The following is a 14,181-nucleotide window of genomic DNA, read 5'->3' as shown; positions in this document are numbered from 1 at the left end:
TCATTTTCTGCAAAATGGCATTCTCAGAGGTATTATTTACTAGAGAAATTGCTTTGGAGAATAATTTCAATAATGTCATGACATGTGGCTGAAAGAATAGTACAACTGGATAGGGTGGGAAATTTTCATACTCAACAAATTGTAACAATTGTGATTAATGGGTGGAAAATGTAAGTAAAAATGGGTCAGATATTCTGCTATTGGGCAATTGCATGTGGCAAAGCAAGCACAGAAGTGTTTGCTTAGAATGCCCAAAAAGTGCCAGTTCAGAATGCTTTAGTTTAGCAAAGGCTAATAACTATAGCAGATGATAGAGTATTGTGAATTATTGCCTTGATTTGACTCAAGTGTAAAGCAGTTTTAAACGACTTTCACTTCTACTAGTAAGCATGATATGCTGTTTAATTTCCACAGATTCAGGGATGAAAAAATGTGCTGTGTTTTCAAACTTCTTGAAACAGTGTTTTTCAAATCTCTTCATAGTATTTTCATTTTGAGCAACACGAGAAAAATTCCATTATGTTTCCAGTATAGGATGTATGCATACACACATTAAGGCACTGCACTAAGTTTTGATACTTGTGCCTTCCCTAATCAGAATGGAAGCTGAAGGCAAGATAGACACTATTTCCTATTCAAAAAACAGAGAAACTTCAGGAACAACGTAACATCATGAAGGTTTAAACTTTTCTTGAGAATGGAGAAGAGCGCAGGAACATCTGCTGAAGTTATACATATACATAAAAAGTGCAAAGTCTGAAAGCATAAAAACAAGAAGAAGCCTCTCTTTGCAGCTTAAGAATCCTAACAGCTTTCTGAGTATTGTGAATTTTGATCTCTGCTTCTTGGAAATGAACAAGGTCTGCTTCAAATGGCTATTACATACAAATAGAGCTAGTACTAGAAAGCACTGTAATCTCCATTCTGAGTGTCCCAGACCTCATGAGATGCACCTGTCTTAAATCCAGAGAAGTGAGGAATAACTACAGCTGTCAGTGACTGAGGCTTCCAATGACAGAAATCATCATAAACTGACATATCCCAAGAGGAAAGGGCAGTAAGTACACGCAAATTATCTTATGCTCCCATTAAATCAATGCAATTTCAGAACCTGTAGAAGAACTAGGTGTTCTTATTCATTTTGCTATTAAATCATGTCAAAAGGTCTTCTTTAAAGATGCATCAACTTTTATTATTGTCTGATCATTTCTGTTTCTCTTTATTTTCCTTTGCTACCGTGTGCCAGAGAAAATGGAATGGAGTGTTACCTACATTTGTAGATAACAGGACTTGCTTTATACTTTATAGTATAAAGTATAGTACAAAGTCTGTACTTTATAGACTTTACTTTGTAGCACTTGCTCAAGTGCTACAAAGTAAACCTGATTTCCTAACTTTAGACATATTTCACCCCTATTTCACCCATGAAAAATTTCACCAAAATACTAGAAAGCACGGTCAGTGTTACATGATTAGCTCTAAAGACTATCTATTTTTTTTTTTTTTTTAAAGAGTAAAGTAAAAATCTGAGACAAAGGAACTTATATCTCATTTTCTTTTCTGAACACACGCTTTTACCTACAAAACAATAAATAAGTTAAAATAAGTGTAATGAATGAGATAAATTGGTTTTCTTACTTTCTTCTTCTTATAAAGTGAAGGTCAGAATGATGTGACCCCTATCAGGCCAGTAACTTCCTGATGAAATATTGGAGATGATCCCCTGCAAGCAAGAAAGGAATAAATAAATAAATAACATGACGGAAAATAAATTAATTAAATTCCAATATGCCTGAAAAGCTATTGATGTAATACCTAGAGTACTACATCAAAGCACCTTACAGAAATGATCCTGAGCAGCTCAGCTGTAAAACTTCAAATTATACCAACTGTTTAATTCTGCTGTGTCACAGTCTGATTACAGTGGACAATCATTTCAAAGACATACTTTGATCATTTCAAAGCTGTCCTGTTTCATTACATCAGGTAGCAATATGTTTTTTAACATTCCAGACTTTCTGATCAAATCAATGCACAATAATCTTGTTCTTCTAACAGGAATGATAGAAACAGGAATTAGCTTTAATTAAGAGCTGAAGCATAATTAAAGAGAAAAATACCAAGGAGACCCAAACAAAGCAGTTCTCAGTTGCTCTTCAGGACTGCCCAAAACAAGCAGATCTTTTTTCTAAGTTAAAAAATCCAATTGAAATTTCTCAGTAATATCTTCTGAAAAATAGGTCACAGGCCCTGGTTCTCATGGGGGACTTCAGCTCCACTGACATCAACTGGAAGGACAACACAGCCAGGCACAAACAGTCCTGGAGGTTCCTGCAGTGCGTTGATGATAACTTTTTGATGCAGGTTGTGGAGGAGCCAACGAGGAGAGGTGGGCTGCTGGACCTCGTACTACCAAATAGAGAGGGACTTGTAGGAGATGTGAAAGTGGAGGGTAGCCTCGGCTGCAGTGACCTTGAGTTCACGGAGTTCAGGATCCAAAAAGGAGGAGGCAGGGCTGTAAGTAGGCCTGCAACGATGGACTTCAGGAGGGCCAACTTTAGCCTCTTCAGACACCTCCTCGGAAGAATCCCATGGTCTAGAGCTCTAGAAGGAAGGGGGGCCCGAGAGAGCTGGTTAGTTTTCAAGTGGCACTTCCTCCATGCCCAGCAACAGTGCATCCCTGTGTGTAAGAAGTCAGGCAGAGGGAGCAGGAGACCTGCGTGGATGAGCAAGGAGCTTGTGGCAATGCTCAAGCAGAAGGCGGCGGTATACAGAATGTGGCAAAAAGGACTGGCCCCCTGGGAGAAATACAGGAACGTAGTCAGGGAATGCAGAGATGCGACAAGGAAAGCGAAGGCACGTTTGGAACGCAATCTGGCAAGGGATGTTAAAAAATAACAAGAAAAACTTCAAATAGATTAACAGCAAAAGGAAGATCAGGGAAAACGTGGGTCCGCTGGTGAATGAGATGGGTACCCTGGTTATGAATAACACAGAAAAAGCAGAGTTGCTGAATGCCTTCTTTGCTTCAGTGTTTACCAAAGGCAGCCCTTTAGAGTCCCAGGCCCTAGGGACAAGAGAAGAAGCCTGGAGAGAGAAGACTTGCCCTGGGCAGAGGAAGATTGGGTCAGAGATCACCTGATGGGATGCACCCCAGAGCGCTGAGTGAGCTGGTGGGTGTCAAACCTAAGCCACTCTCCATCATCCTTGAAAGATCCTGGAGAACGGGGGAGGTGCTGGAGGACTGGAAGAAGGCCGATGTCATGCCAGGCTTCAAAAAAGGCAAGAAGGAGGACCCAGGCAACTACAGGCCACTGAGCCTCACCTCCGTCCCCAGAAAAGTGATGGAACGGCTCATACTGGCCATTGTCTCCAGGCATGTGGAGGACAAGAAGGTGCTCGAGATTCACCAAGGGGAAATCATGCTCGACTAACCTGATAGCCTTCTATGATGGAATGACCAGCTGGATAGATGAGGGGAGAGCGGTGGATGTCGTCTATCTTGACTTCACCAAGACTTTTGACATCGTCCCTCACAACATCCTCCTGCTCAAGCTCCGGAAGTGTGAGATAGATGAGTGGACAGTGAGGTGGATTAGGAATTGGCTGGATGGCAGAGCTCAGAGGGTGGTGATCAGTGGCTCAGAGTCTAGTTGGAGGCCTGTAGCTAGCGGGGTCACCCAGGGGTCAGTCCTTGGTCCAGTCCTCCTGTAAATTTGTTCATCAATGTCCTGGATGAAAGCACAGAGTGCTTCCTCAGCAAGTTTGCTGGTGATACCAAACTGGGAGGAGTAGCTGATACTCCCAGAGGGCTGTGCTGCCATCCAGAGGGACCTGGACATACTGGACAACTGGGTGGTGAAAAATCTCATGAAATTCAGCAAGGCCAAGTGCAAGGTCCTGCACCTGGGGAGGAATAACCCCAGACACTGGTACAAGCTGCGGACTGACCTTCTGGAGGGCAGCTCTGCAGAGAAAGACCTGGGTGTTATGGTGGACGACAAGTTGACCATGAGGCAATAGCGTGCCCTCGTGGCCAAGAAGGCCAATGGGATCCTGGGGTGCATCTCTGGCAGGTCGAGGGAGGTGATCCTGCCCCTCTACTCAGCCCTGGTGTGGTCACATCTGGAGTATTGTGTCCAGTTCTGGGCTCCACAGTACAGGAGGTATGTGGAGGTACTGGAGAGAGTCCAGCACAGGGCTACAAGGATGATCAGGGGCCTGGAACATCTGCCCTATGAGGAGAGGCTGAGAGAGCTGGTCCTGTTCAGTCTGGAGAAGAGAAGGCTGAAAGGGGATCTAATCAGTGTATATAAGTACCTCAAGGGAGGGAGTGCAGAGGATGGTGCTGGTCTCTTTTCAGTGGTGGCCATCGATAGAACTAGAGGCAACGGTCACAAACTGAAACACCAAAAGTTCCACAGGAACTTAAGGAAAAATTTCTTAACAGTGAGGGTGACAGAGCACTGGAACAGGCTGCCCAGAGAGGTTGTGGAGTCTCCTTCTCTGGAGATCTTCAAAACCCGCTTGGATGCAGTCCTGTGCCACGTGCTCTAGGTGACCCTGAATGTGCAGGGGGTTTGGACTAGATGACCTCTAGAGGTCCCTTCCAACCATAAGCATTCTGTGATTCTATGACTCTCACTTTGTGATAGCAATTAGAAAAATGTGGTTAATGTTGAACATAATAAGACAGGTTCTTTACAATTTGAGATACATAAGGAAAGATATACATCTTTTTAAAATATACTATAAATGGTAATAAGATGTTAAAATGCATTATTCACATTCATAAGGTCTCTTCAGTTCTGGAGATGCAAATTAACTTTTCTTGTTAAAAGACCACTTTTTTTTTCTGGTTGTTTGTTTGTAATTTTGCTTTTATTTAATTGTCTTCAATTTTTTGCCCTCATTTAAATAGAGTCCCTTAAAACAATTTATGTCCTTCTGCAGGAGGGCTTGACTTCCACACTGGCTAGAATAACTCCCATATTTTCATAATGTTTGACAGAACTTTAAAAGTTTTCTTCTTATTATTAATCATTAATCATTAAGCATAAAAAACAATGAGACTAGAGTATATTGCAAACCGAAGTGAAATGATGAAAAACAATCAAACAAAAAAACTCTCATGTTTGGTCTATGGATTTGGAGAAGTTATCTTCCCTTACAAGCTCTGGAAGTTCCCCATTAAGTTCCTTAAGGGAAGTTTGATAGTATGTATGTGTTGATACAATGGCTTAGTGCTGTCAAAACACACTCCTCTTAATAACTGGCTCATGAGTTCCTCTGTGGAGCAGTGTGGGTCAGATCGCAGAGCTGGCAGATAGCACTTTTTCCTTTTTTTTTTTTTTTTTTTTTTTTTTGAGCTGAGGGTAGCTAGTGAGTCCGTTTGTGTCAACAAGTGGCATAGATACAACAAAGGGGCAAAATCATAAGGTTAGAAAGCAAGATTGCCACTCTTAGTAACCTTGAACTTTTAGATCTTCTCAACTATAAAACGGAACCTCAGCTTTAAGATTTCTATCTTTAAAAATATATATTCTTTTCAACTGCCTCATGCTGTTTTTGGAAACAACAACAATAATATTGCTAGTCTAAGGTTTCAGCAGTCATGATCACTAAATAATGATTACAACTATTTACAGCAATTATATTTTATCTTGGAGCTTCTTTTTCAACATATATTACAATTCAAATATTCTCCCAGTGCATTCATTTTAATGAAAAAGTGTTATTAATTATAAGCCATTCAGTCAATATTAATTCTAAATTTACCAGATAAAATTTCTTTTGTATGACCACCAATTAAAAAAAAGGGAAATTTATTTTCATCAAAATTCCATGAATCATTAAGAGATAGCTTGTCTTATTACAGAATCCATTTAATTTTACTTTTAACTGACCGTGGCAATTAGATAATTGATTTTCTATGGCAGGTTTTGGTGGATAAGATTGCTGCGAGTTGGTAGTGATACACAATGAGTAGAATTTATAGACGTTACGAAGAAAAATAACTGATTTAGAATCTCCCAAGCATACACATTACATAAATAAATATCCTGGGACTGAGCATATTTTTTTTTCCCTTTGGTATTTTCTGTTGAGCTCATTCTGCAGTTCATCAGATTGTTAAATAGGCAGAGTGAAATAAATGAAAGAATAGAAATTTGCAGATGATGTTTCTCAGCCATAAGGAGAAACAAAATTATGGACAGATCAATTCTTTAAAAAGTTTCATCAGTTTTCTGCAAAGGTGAGATGTGGGTTATTATAAAAATCTAAAGTTTATAATCATACATCTGCACTAAGCCATGCAGGAATCCTAATAGTAAGCAACCCTACAAATTTGTAAAGCTTATCAATGTCAATATTTCCCTCCAGAAGAGCGTTGAAAAATAAGTCCATTTTCTAAAGTGATAAATTAAAAAAAAAAAAACAGAAAATACTACCATTAAATATTTGAACAAAGAACATAGATATTCAAAATGAAATTTAAAAAAGAGCCTCACAATATGTAACAGCTCATAAAGAAATTTCATATACGTTAAAGACATTTCCAGTAGGAATCCAGTCATCAACTTAAACCAGACAACAATAATACATTTTTTTCCATACTTACAGTTATTTCAGGGAACACTGAGGACTGGTGAAGTTTTCTTATGATAAACAGATTAGAGTTTAGAATTCCTTTATCCAGGAGCAATGACTTTGATTTACCAGTTCTGTTTCTCCCTCAGAGAAGATATTTCTTACTATCACTACAGAAAATGCTACCGAAGTGTTTCCGGTTTCATTCATTAAATTTTCATTAATTACAAATTAATTAAGATAAGAAGCTGATTTTTTGCAAAAGGAAAATGGTTGTCGGTCAGAGCATACATCAACAGCCAAACCCCAATAAAAGGAAAATCGATAAAGAATAGAAGACTATTATGTAAAGCAATGGACGTAGGGGTTGCCACCTCAGAGGATATGAATATTACAGAAGTCTTCCTGGTATCATTCCCTCTTTAAAAATTATTCTGGCTACTTTTTTTTTTTTCTTTAACTTTGGAATCTCACTTAAGTCACAATTTAAATAACTTATTTGGTGCTTGTCACGCTGCTGCTATTTCTAAGACATCATCCAAGGTGTATTATATAACAAAACAGCTCTTTTCTACATACATATTTGACAATTAGTTTATATCTGTTTATATATAATTACATATTTGTTTAAATATATTTTAGAAAGTATTTATTTCTCCTGCTATTTTAACTTAATTTTTGCACCGTATAATGATTACACCATATTAGACATAAACATTATAGCTCTGTAAGCTTTATATGAATAGGTTCTCATGTTTATTAATTGGCTTTTTTGTCTCTGTGTATATATGTGTGTGTGTGAGTGTGAGAGAGAGAACTTCCAAAGTAATGTGATTACTTCTTTCATGACGACTCTTTCACAAGTGACTATTGGGACAGAATGCTTTCCACCTTCTGGTGACAATAATTCAAATCTCTAGTGAGAAAAGGTTTGTCATAGTCATTTTTTGCTTCTAAGGTATTTAACAAAAGATTTAGGCAATGGATTAGCTGTTCAAAACAGCTGCATTTAACATGTTCATTCATTTTTCATAAAGTATTTTCTAAATTAAAACAAATAAGTGAGCTGGGTGATTTTTCAAAAAGGAATGCTGTAAAAAGGGAAATGGTTAGTTTTCTCAAACAAAGAGAATATAACTTACTAGTGATGTCTTTTTTTTTAGCATTAAAAAAAAAACTTGTATCATTGTCATAAGTGAAATTATACCACTCTATTAGCAGTTTTAGGTTGTTAATCATTTTACCATCCATTGTAAAATGCACACAGCTTAATAGAGTTCTACAGTCTGTTAAGGACCTTGAAGTATGATATCTTTCTTCCTCTTCTTCTCTTTTAAAAGATCAAATTCGTTCTCAAAAAGCAGCTGGTAAATTATCAATAATTTTCTTCATGTGCTTAAAAGTGATTGAATCAACATAATCACATGCTACAAATGAAGAGGTGCTAGAAACATGGCTTCAGGCATCTCAGGAAAAAAAAAAATCAAAACAGCTGGAAAAGCTCAGTTACAGAAAGTAACCTTTCAGCATTCCATCAGTTTTCAAACACCAGGACATTCTGAGGATGATTTTATTCAAAACAAGAAGAACTGGTTACCCTCGATTAAGCTCTTTATCAGTCTCTCTGCAGCATACAATATTCACATAAAACTGGTGGTTTTATCCTAATTAACCACAGGCTTGAGAAATAATGTTGGAATAAATTCAAGGTACATCACCTCATTAAGGCACTGTTTAACTCAGGCTCTATCTATATACCTTTTTTTTATAAACAGTATTACTACATCTTTGGTATAAGCTTACTAGGGTAGGCAAAGCTATTTTTAGAGCTTCTTATTGATTCTAAAGCTTTAAAAATAGGATTATTATATAAAAAATGTCTCCTCTCTTCTAAGAGCCAAGTTCAGCATTGCCTTTGATGGATCTGGGCAACTAGTGCTGGAGCATGAGTTTTGTAGCCAGCTTTATCACATAGACACAAACAATGACTAGTGAACCCAATTTTTGGCAATAGTATCAAGATTTGCACACAACACATTTACAAAGCACCTAAAAAAGGGAAACAAGGGAAGACAAAATTTATTTTTCTTACTCTATAAACAAAGCTATATCTCTATTGCCTTACTCAGCTGAGGCAATGTGAAGAATGCACAGAGCCCAAAGCAGGGGGAAAAGCCCAAAAGAGAGAGCCCAAAACAGGAGGAGGAGCTCCTGTTACAGTAACCAGGTCATAAGAGCAGCTGGGCGGGGGGATGGGGTGGGTCAGGTTTCCTCTCCCACTAACAGAAAGGGAAGTAGTTACCCTATCTTCATTTTCATCTACTTCCACATCTCCTACCTCATTCCTTTCCATGCTGCATATTCTCTGCTCTTTGTGTGAACACCTTTTTCTGTATTTGTCACACAAAGACTGATTTTTTTCAAAAGCTGTATATCTAATGCCTGGAAAACAATCACTTTTAAGAATTACTTATTAATGACAAATATTAAACATTTGACTGCATAGTAACATCTCCCAAATGCCTCTTGGTGCAAGGTCAACTTCCAAGATTGTTCTCTATAGTTCGGTTCACATGTCAATACAGAATAATTCTGAAGTTATGAAAAATAGGCAGAAGCTGGCAAGAATTTCAGTCACCTCTGCTATTCCTTTTTCTGTTCATTCATTATTGATGCATGAAGGCTAGCAATCCCAAGTAAAAAGAGACATGAGCTATTTCCTGCAGAGAAACTCAGCCTTAAACTCATCCAGTTCTCCTGTATATAATGTTTATGCCAGTTTTCATGACAGCCTGAGGGAACTCTTCAGCATTTGCTTCAGCCAACTGAGCCGTATTTTTCTTTAATATTTATATTATTTATTTTTCTACAACAGTACATGGTGTGTCTTACTTCAAAGATAGCCAGCATACAGAAGAAGTCTCCTGAAGGATGAAAGCCAGGATAAAAGTTGTCCAAAATCACCCAATCCAGAAATATATATTGTAATATTATTTTCAATATCACATAGATTTTCAATTATTTTCTTATTTCTCCCTCTGTTTCGCCATAATATTCAAAGTCCCTGTCAGCTGATCTCCTAATGGTGGAGTTGTTATCAGCAGATATAAATAGAGAGTAGTTTCCCTGGAAACAGAAAATACAGTATGTAAAAGAATTAAAAACATTTCTGTTCTCACTTACATGCAGCCAGCAGTTTTCCTACCATTTTAGAAAATAAAGAGCCAGACACTTTTTCCTGATTAATAGCAGCATTGTGAAAAAATGATAGAGCACAGCAATTTCTTCTTTCCCTCAACACACTCTGCAGGCTGTTTATCACTTCTATTGTTGTACGAAACGTAACATAGTTTATATCGACCACCTTCTAAGGTACAAAAGAAATGTTAACACATTTATAATTTATGCTTTCCTAATTTTCAGTACTGTCACTACAGACAAAAGTGTCTGTGTAGACTTAACAATGAGACTGCTAAAAGGAATTTCTAGAGGTTGCAACTTTACATTACCATTAATTCCATCCTTCCTTAATTCTGTCTGATTACAAACACATCCACTAAGTCTTTGTCCAGTAAAGTCTGATGAAGGAAATCTAGAAATATATTTGTTACTCCACCCTACCTTGTAGCCCAGGACTAAGTAATCACTAAATACCTAATAGAGGTTTTCTTCAGTGGATAGTCTTCCCGAGATACTTAAACACTTCTGAAAGATTATTGAAACAATTACTACATAAGTATGTAGATTTACAAGCTGAAAATGCAGTTTACTAATTTTACCTAAGCAGTTATTTGATTCAGCTATTGATATACAGTAGGATGAACATGGGAATCAGACAGTCATTTATGAACAAATCCTTAACTTGTTGAGTTAGTAGTCATGGAGTCTAATGACTGCCGAGGAACTTATCCAGTGTTCACAGTAAGATATAATAAGGCAAGAGTTTAATTTCTACCTTTACTCTTTGTCTGCAGAAGAACTTGATCTGCATGACCACGTTCTCTTCTGAAGTTTTATATAGAGAAGCATTCCATGTTGCAATGAAACACTAGGAGCAAAGCTTAAGACCACACCACTGTTTACATTCTCTGATTTGATAAGAAACTTAATTCATGTTCCCCTGAAAGCTTCTATAAAAAACTGCCCTAATTTGCAATAATGAACTATATATGTTAAATGTGACTATGAGTATACTAAGATACACGTAAACAAACAAATAAATAAACAAAAATTATTACAGACTGAGTCTTATTTTGTTGAGGGAGAAAAAAACATCTTCAGTTCTCTAAACATGAAGGCTTGCTGAGCTTTCAGCTTTCCAAGTGACCTATAATACTTGTCAAAAAATAAGGATGGGATATGAAAGAGGCACCTGGCCATGATCATTTCCAGGAGGAAATCTTTCTCAACAAAGTGATTAGCTAATCAGACTTCCAAACCACTCACTGACACATGTCAACGAGGATGCATTGCATTGCCAAACACTGTTTCAGCATGTATGTAAATAATGTAATTTAAATTGGTGAACCTCAGCACAAATAATTTATGCTTGTGTACACATTACCTTTGCATGCATCATTAGTTATGTAAAAAAGTACAAGATCAAATAATAGTATTCTGAAAATTACACATTCGGCCTTGCATATGCTGACACTGTGCTTTAAAAAGTTGGTCTTTAATGTTTAGGTTAAATATGGATTTTTTTTTCTCTTTAACTGTGCATTTCACTTCCAAATACATTTTTTTTCTTTTATTGCAGTTAATGTGTCACTTTTTTTTTTTTAATTAAAATTATTATTTTTTCATCAGTAACTATTCATTGATCTGGAATAGCCAAAGACTATTTGATTTTTCTTGAACAGCCCAACTTACATTTCTCCTGGCTTATGCTACTTTGAATTCATCTGGGTTAAAGAAGGAACACCTAGCTTAGTACTTCAGGCAGGCTTCTGAAACACTGTCATCCAAAAGAAAGTCTTCAATAGAAGAATTCCCTTTACTGTAAATACCTTCTCTTTGTTTACCCTAAAGCACTTTCCAAATGTCATTCATTTTCATAAATTAAGTATAAAAGTTGATAATTAGCTTTTTTTTTTAATATAGAGATTATAGATTGTTTGTAGAAAGTTTCAGGTCAGAGAAACTAAGCAACAGAATGTCAATATCAGAGCTGGGAATCATATGACAAGAGCAACAACAGCAAATGTGAAATACACATTTTTGTGTTCTCGGATCCTTTTTGCTAGTGGAGGGGACTGAGTCTTTCTCTTAATTTTTCAGCATGGGAAAGTCAAAATAGCAGTGGCAACTAATTCTGTCACGTTTGATGTTTGCAAACGCCAGATTAAAACTTTTATTATTATTATTATTAAGCATTATTTTCTAATCATTCCAAATTCTTTCTATTACTTTATTAAGATACCCATTTTATTCACCAATCTATCTTAAGTATGTTTGTTTCTACAACGCCAAAGAGAACCCAGGGTTGTTTTCACTTTTCTGGTATCTGCCATCAGAATGCCTACTGATCTATCGAGTGCATCAACTTGACCTTTATTTTATTGTATTTTATTTATTTCTTTAGGGAAGAAACTGCATTAACAACTCTTTAAAGGCCACTTTCTTCAAACAGTATTCTGAGTCACTCAAATACAATAATAGCAGGGTTTTTGCTTTGTTTCTTTTTACTAAAGAAAAAATCACTTTTTCATCTTGTACTTCTAGAAAGCATTAGATCTTCCATGTAGAGACTATACAGATGGTCAGTACACACTGAGCATGTGAGACCCTTTCTAATGGTATATACTAGTGTTTCTTTGCCATGCACGGGCTGCTATCTCCTGCCATGCAGTAACATCATCTGTCTTAAAACAGAAAAACTATAGACAAGTTTGGAAAATCCTGAGCAAATTCTGACAACACTTCTGAAAAAAAAAAAAAAAAAAAAAAAAAGGAAATATCTTGGGAAAATAAATAACACAACTAGGGATTTTTTAAGAGTGCTTTAAAATCTCTTACTGAATTCCTAAGTCACAAAATATATCCTTTCCAATTAGGAAAGTATATATCCTGTTAGGACAGTGTTTAACTTTCAGAATGTGCTGCACACTGATAATAGCACTCGATTAACTGGCAAAAAGCAAATTGTTTATTTTTCTGACAAACAAAGGTTTGATAAATGGAAGATTTATTTTTCCAAATCTGAATTGATACACAATTATTCTAAAAAATCATACAAATAATAATGTTTTCACAATTACACAACCTCTTGCCTACAAGAAGGAATAGCATTTGATAAAATAGCTACTATATTTGTGTTCTTTATTTTTTTTCGCTCTAGTTATCCGAGAGCTTTGAAAGTGCATCTAATCATGTGTGACTGCTAACAGAAAGGACACAAATAAGGTCACATGGATTGTTTGGGTATATTTCAGTAGAATTCTTGAGCATCCTTTGGAATCTCCTTAAATCTTATTTTAAAAGTCAGCCAGTAACCAACTGCAGAATACAAGTTCCAGACAGTTGAATTCATAGTCCATCCAAAAATAAATAAAGGAAAAACTTTTCAAACAAAAAAGAGTGTATCACTGTTGTCCATTTTACACTGAATTTGGAAAAAAAAAAAAAAAAAGCCTTTTGATAGGACATACGGACTATTGTTAACTGATACAAATTGAGATGGGTTTGGAAGCTTTGATTCAGTTGCTTTTGTGGGGATTAGATCTGGAGCTGACATTTGCATTGTCATAGCCAAGGCAAAGCATAAGGAAGCAAAGGGTCACATCCAGATTCATGCAGGAAAGCTAATCAGCTGCTTTTGCACATTCTATTTTGATAACTGGAATTTTACCTGGTGGTGAAATTTGGAGTCAGTGCCTCGACTAAAAGCTCCAGAAAAATCTGATACTAAGGAAACTTTTTGGTATTCAGTTGCCAGAAGTGAAGCCTCGGTGTATGGTAGGCAGACAAGATGCCTTCTCTGATGAAGAGAAGAAATAGGAATTGCAAAGAGATGGAGGTATGGGAAAGGAAAGAGTAGATAATTCCAAAAGTAATTATATGAATACAAAAGAATTGCAGAAACTAAATTACGGTCCACTATATCAAAAACTAGTATAATTTTCCTTGAAAAGAGCTTGATTTTTTGTAAAGAGCATGTAGGTTGACAGAACATTATTGAACCAAAATTGATACCTACTCTTCTGGTCTAACATGAACTCCAACACAGAAATAAATGGCTTCTCCTTATGGAAAGGAAGTGTTTCTGCTTGAGGTTCTGTGACAAATGGTAATAACTAAAAGATTTCATTAAAAAAGACTTTGTCTATAAAGTTAAAATATAAATATTTCAAAAGCCAATCTTCATTTTCACTATCTTAATTCAAAGATAGGATCATATATTTATGACAAAAAAGGAGACTGTATAGTAATTGAGTTAACAGAGAGTATTTAGTAGGTAAACTATTCTCTCTCCATATTATACAAATATAAATTAATTGCTGTGTAAACCGCTTTCAGCACTGTAAATTCTCATATATGCAAACTTTCTCCCTTTGCTCTCAGTTTCTGTAATCTTCAAGGCATTTCTGC

Source organism: Tinamus guttatus, unplaced genomic scaffold (genome assembly GCF_059628265.1).
Source record: "Tinamus guttatus ecotype Peru unplaced genomic scaffold, ASM5962826v1 Tinamus_guttatus_pri_ptg000138l, whole genome shotgun sequence".
NCBI lineage: Eukaryota > Metazoa > Chordata > Aves > Tinamiformes > Tinamidae > Tinamus > Tinamus guttatus.
The sequence above is the reverse complement of the archived record's forward strand: the minus strand, read 5'-3'. Positions refer to the sequence as shown.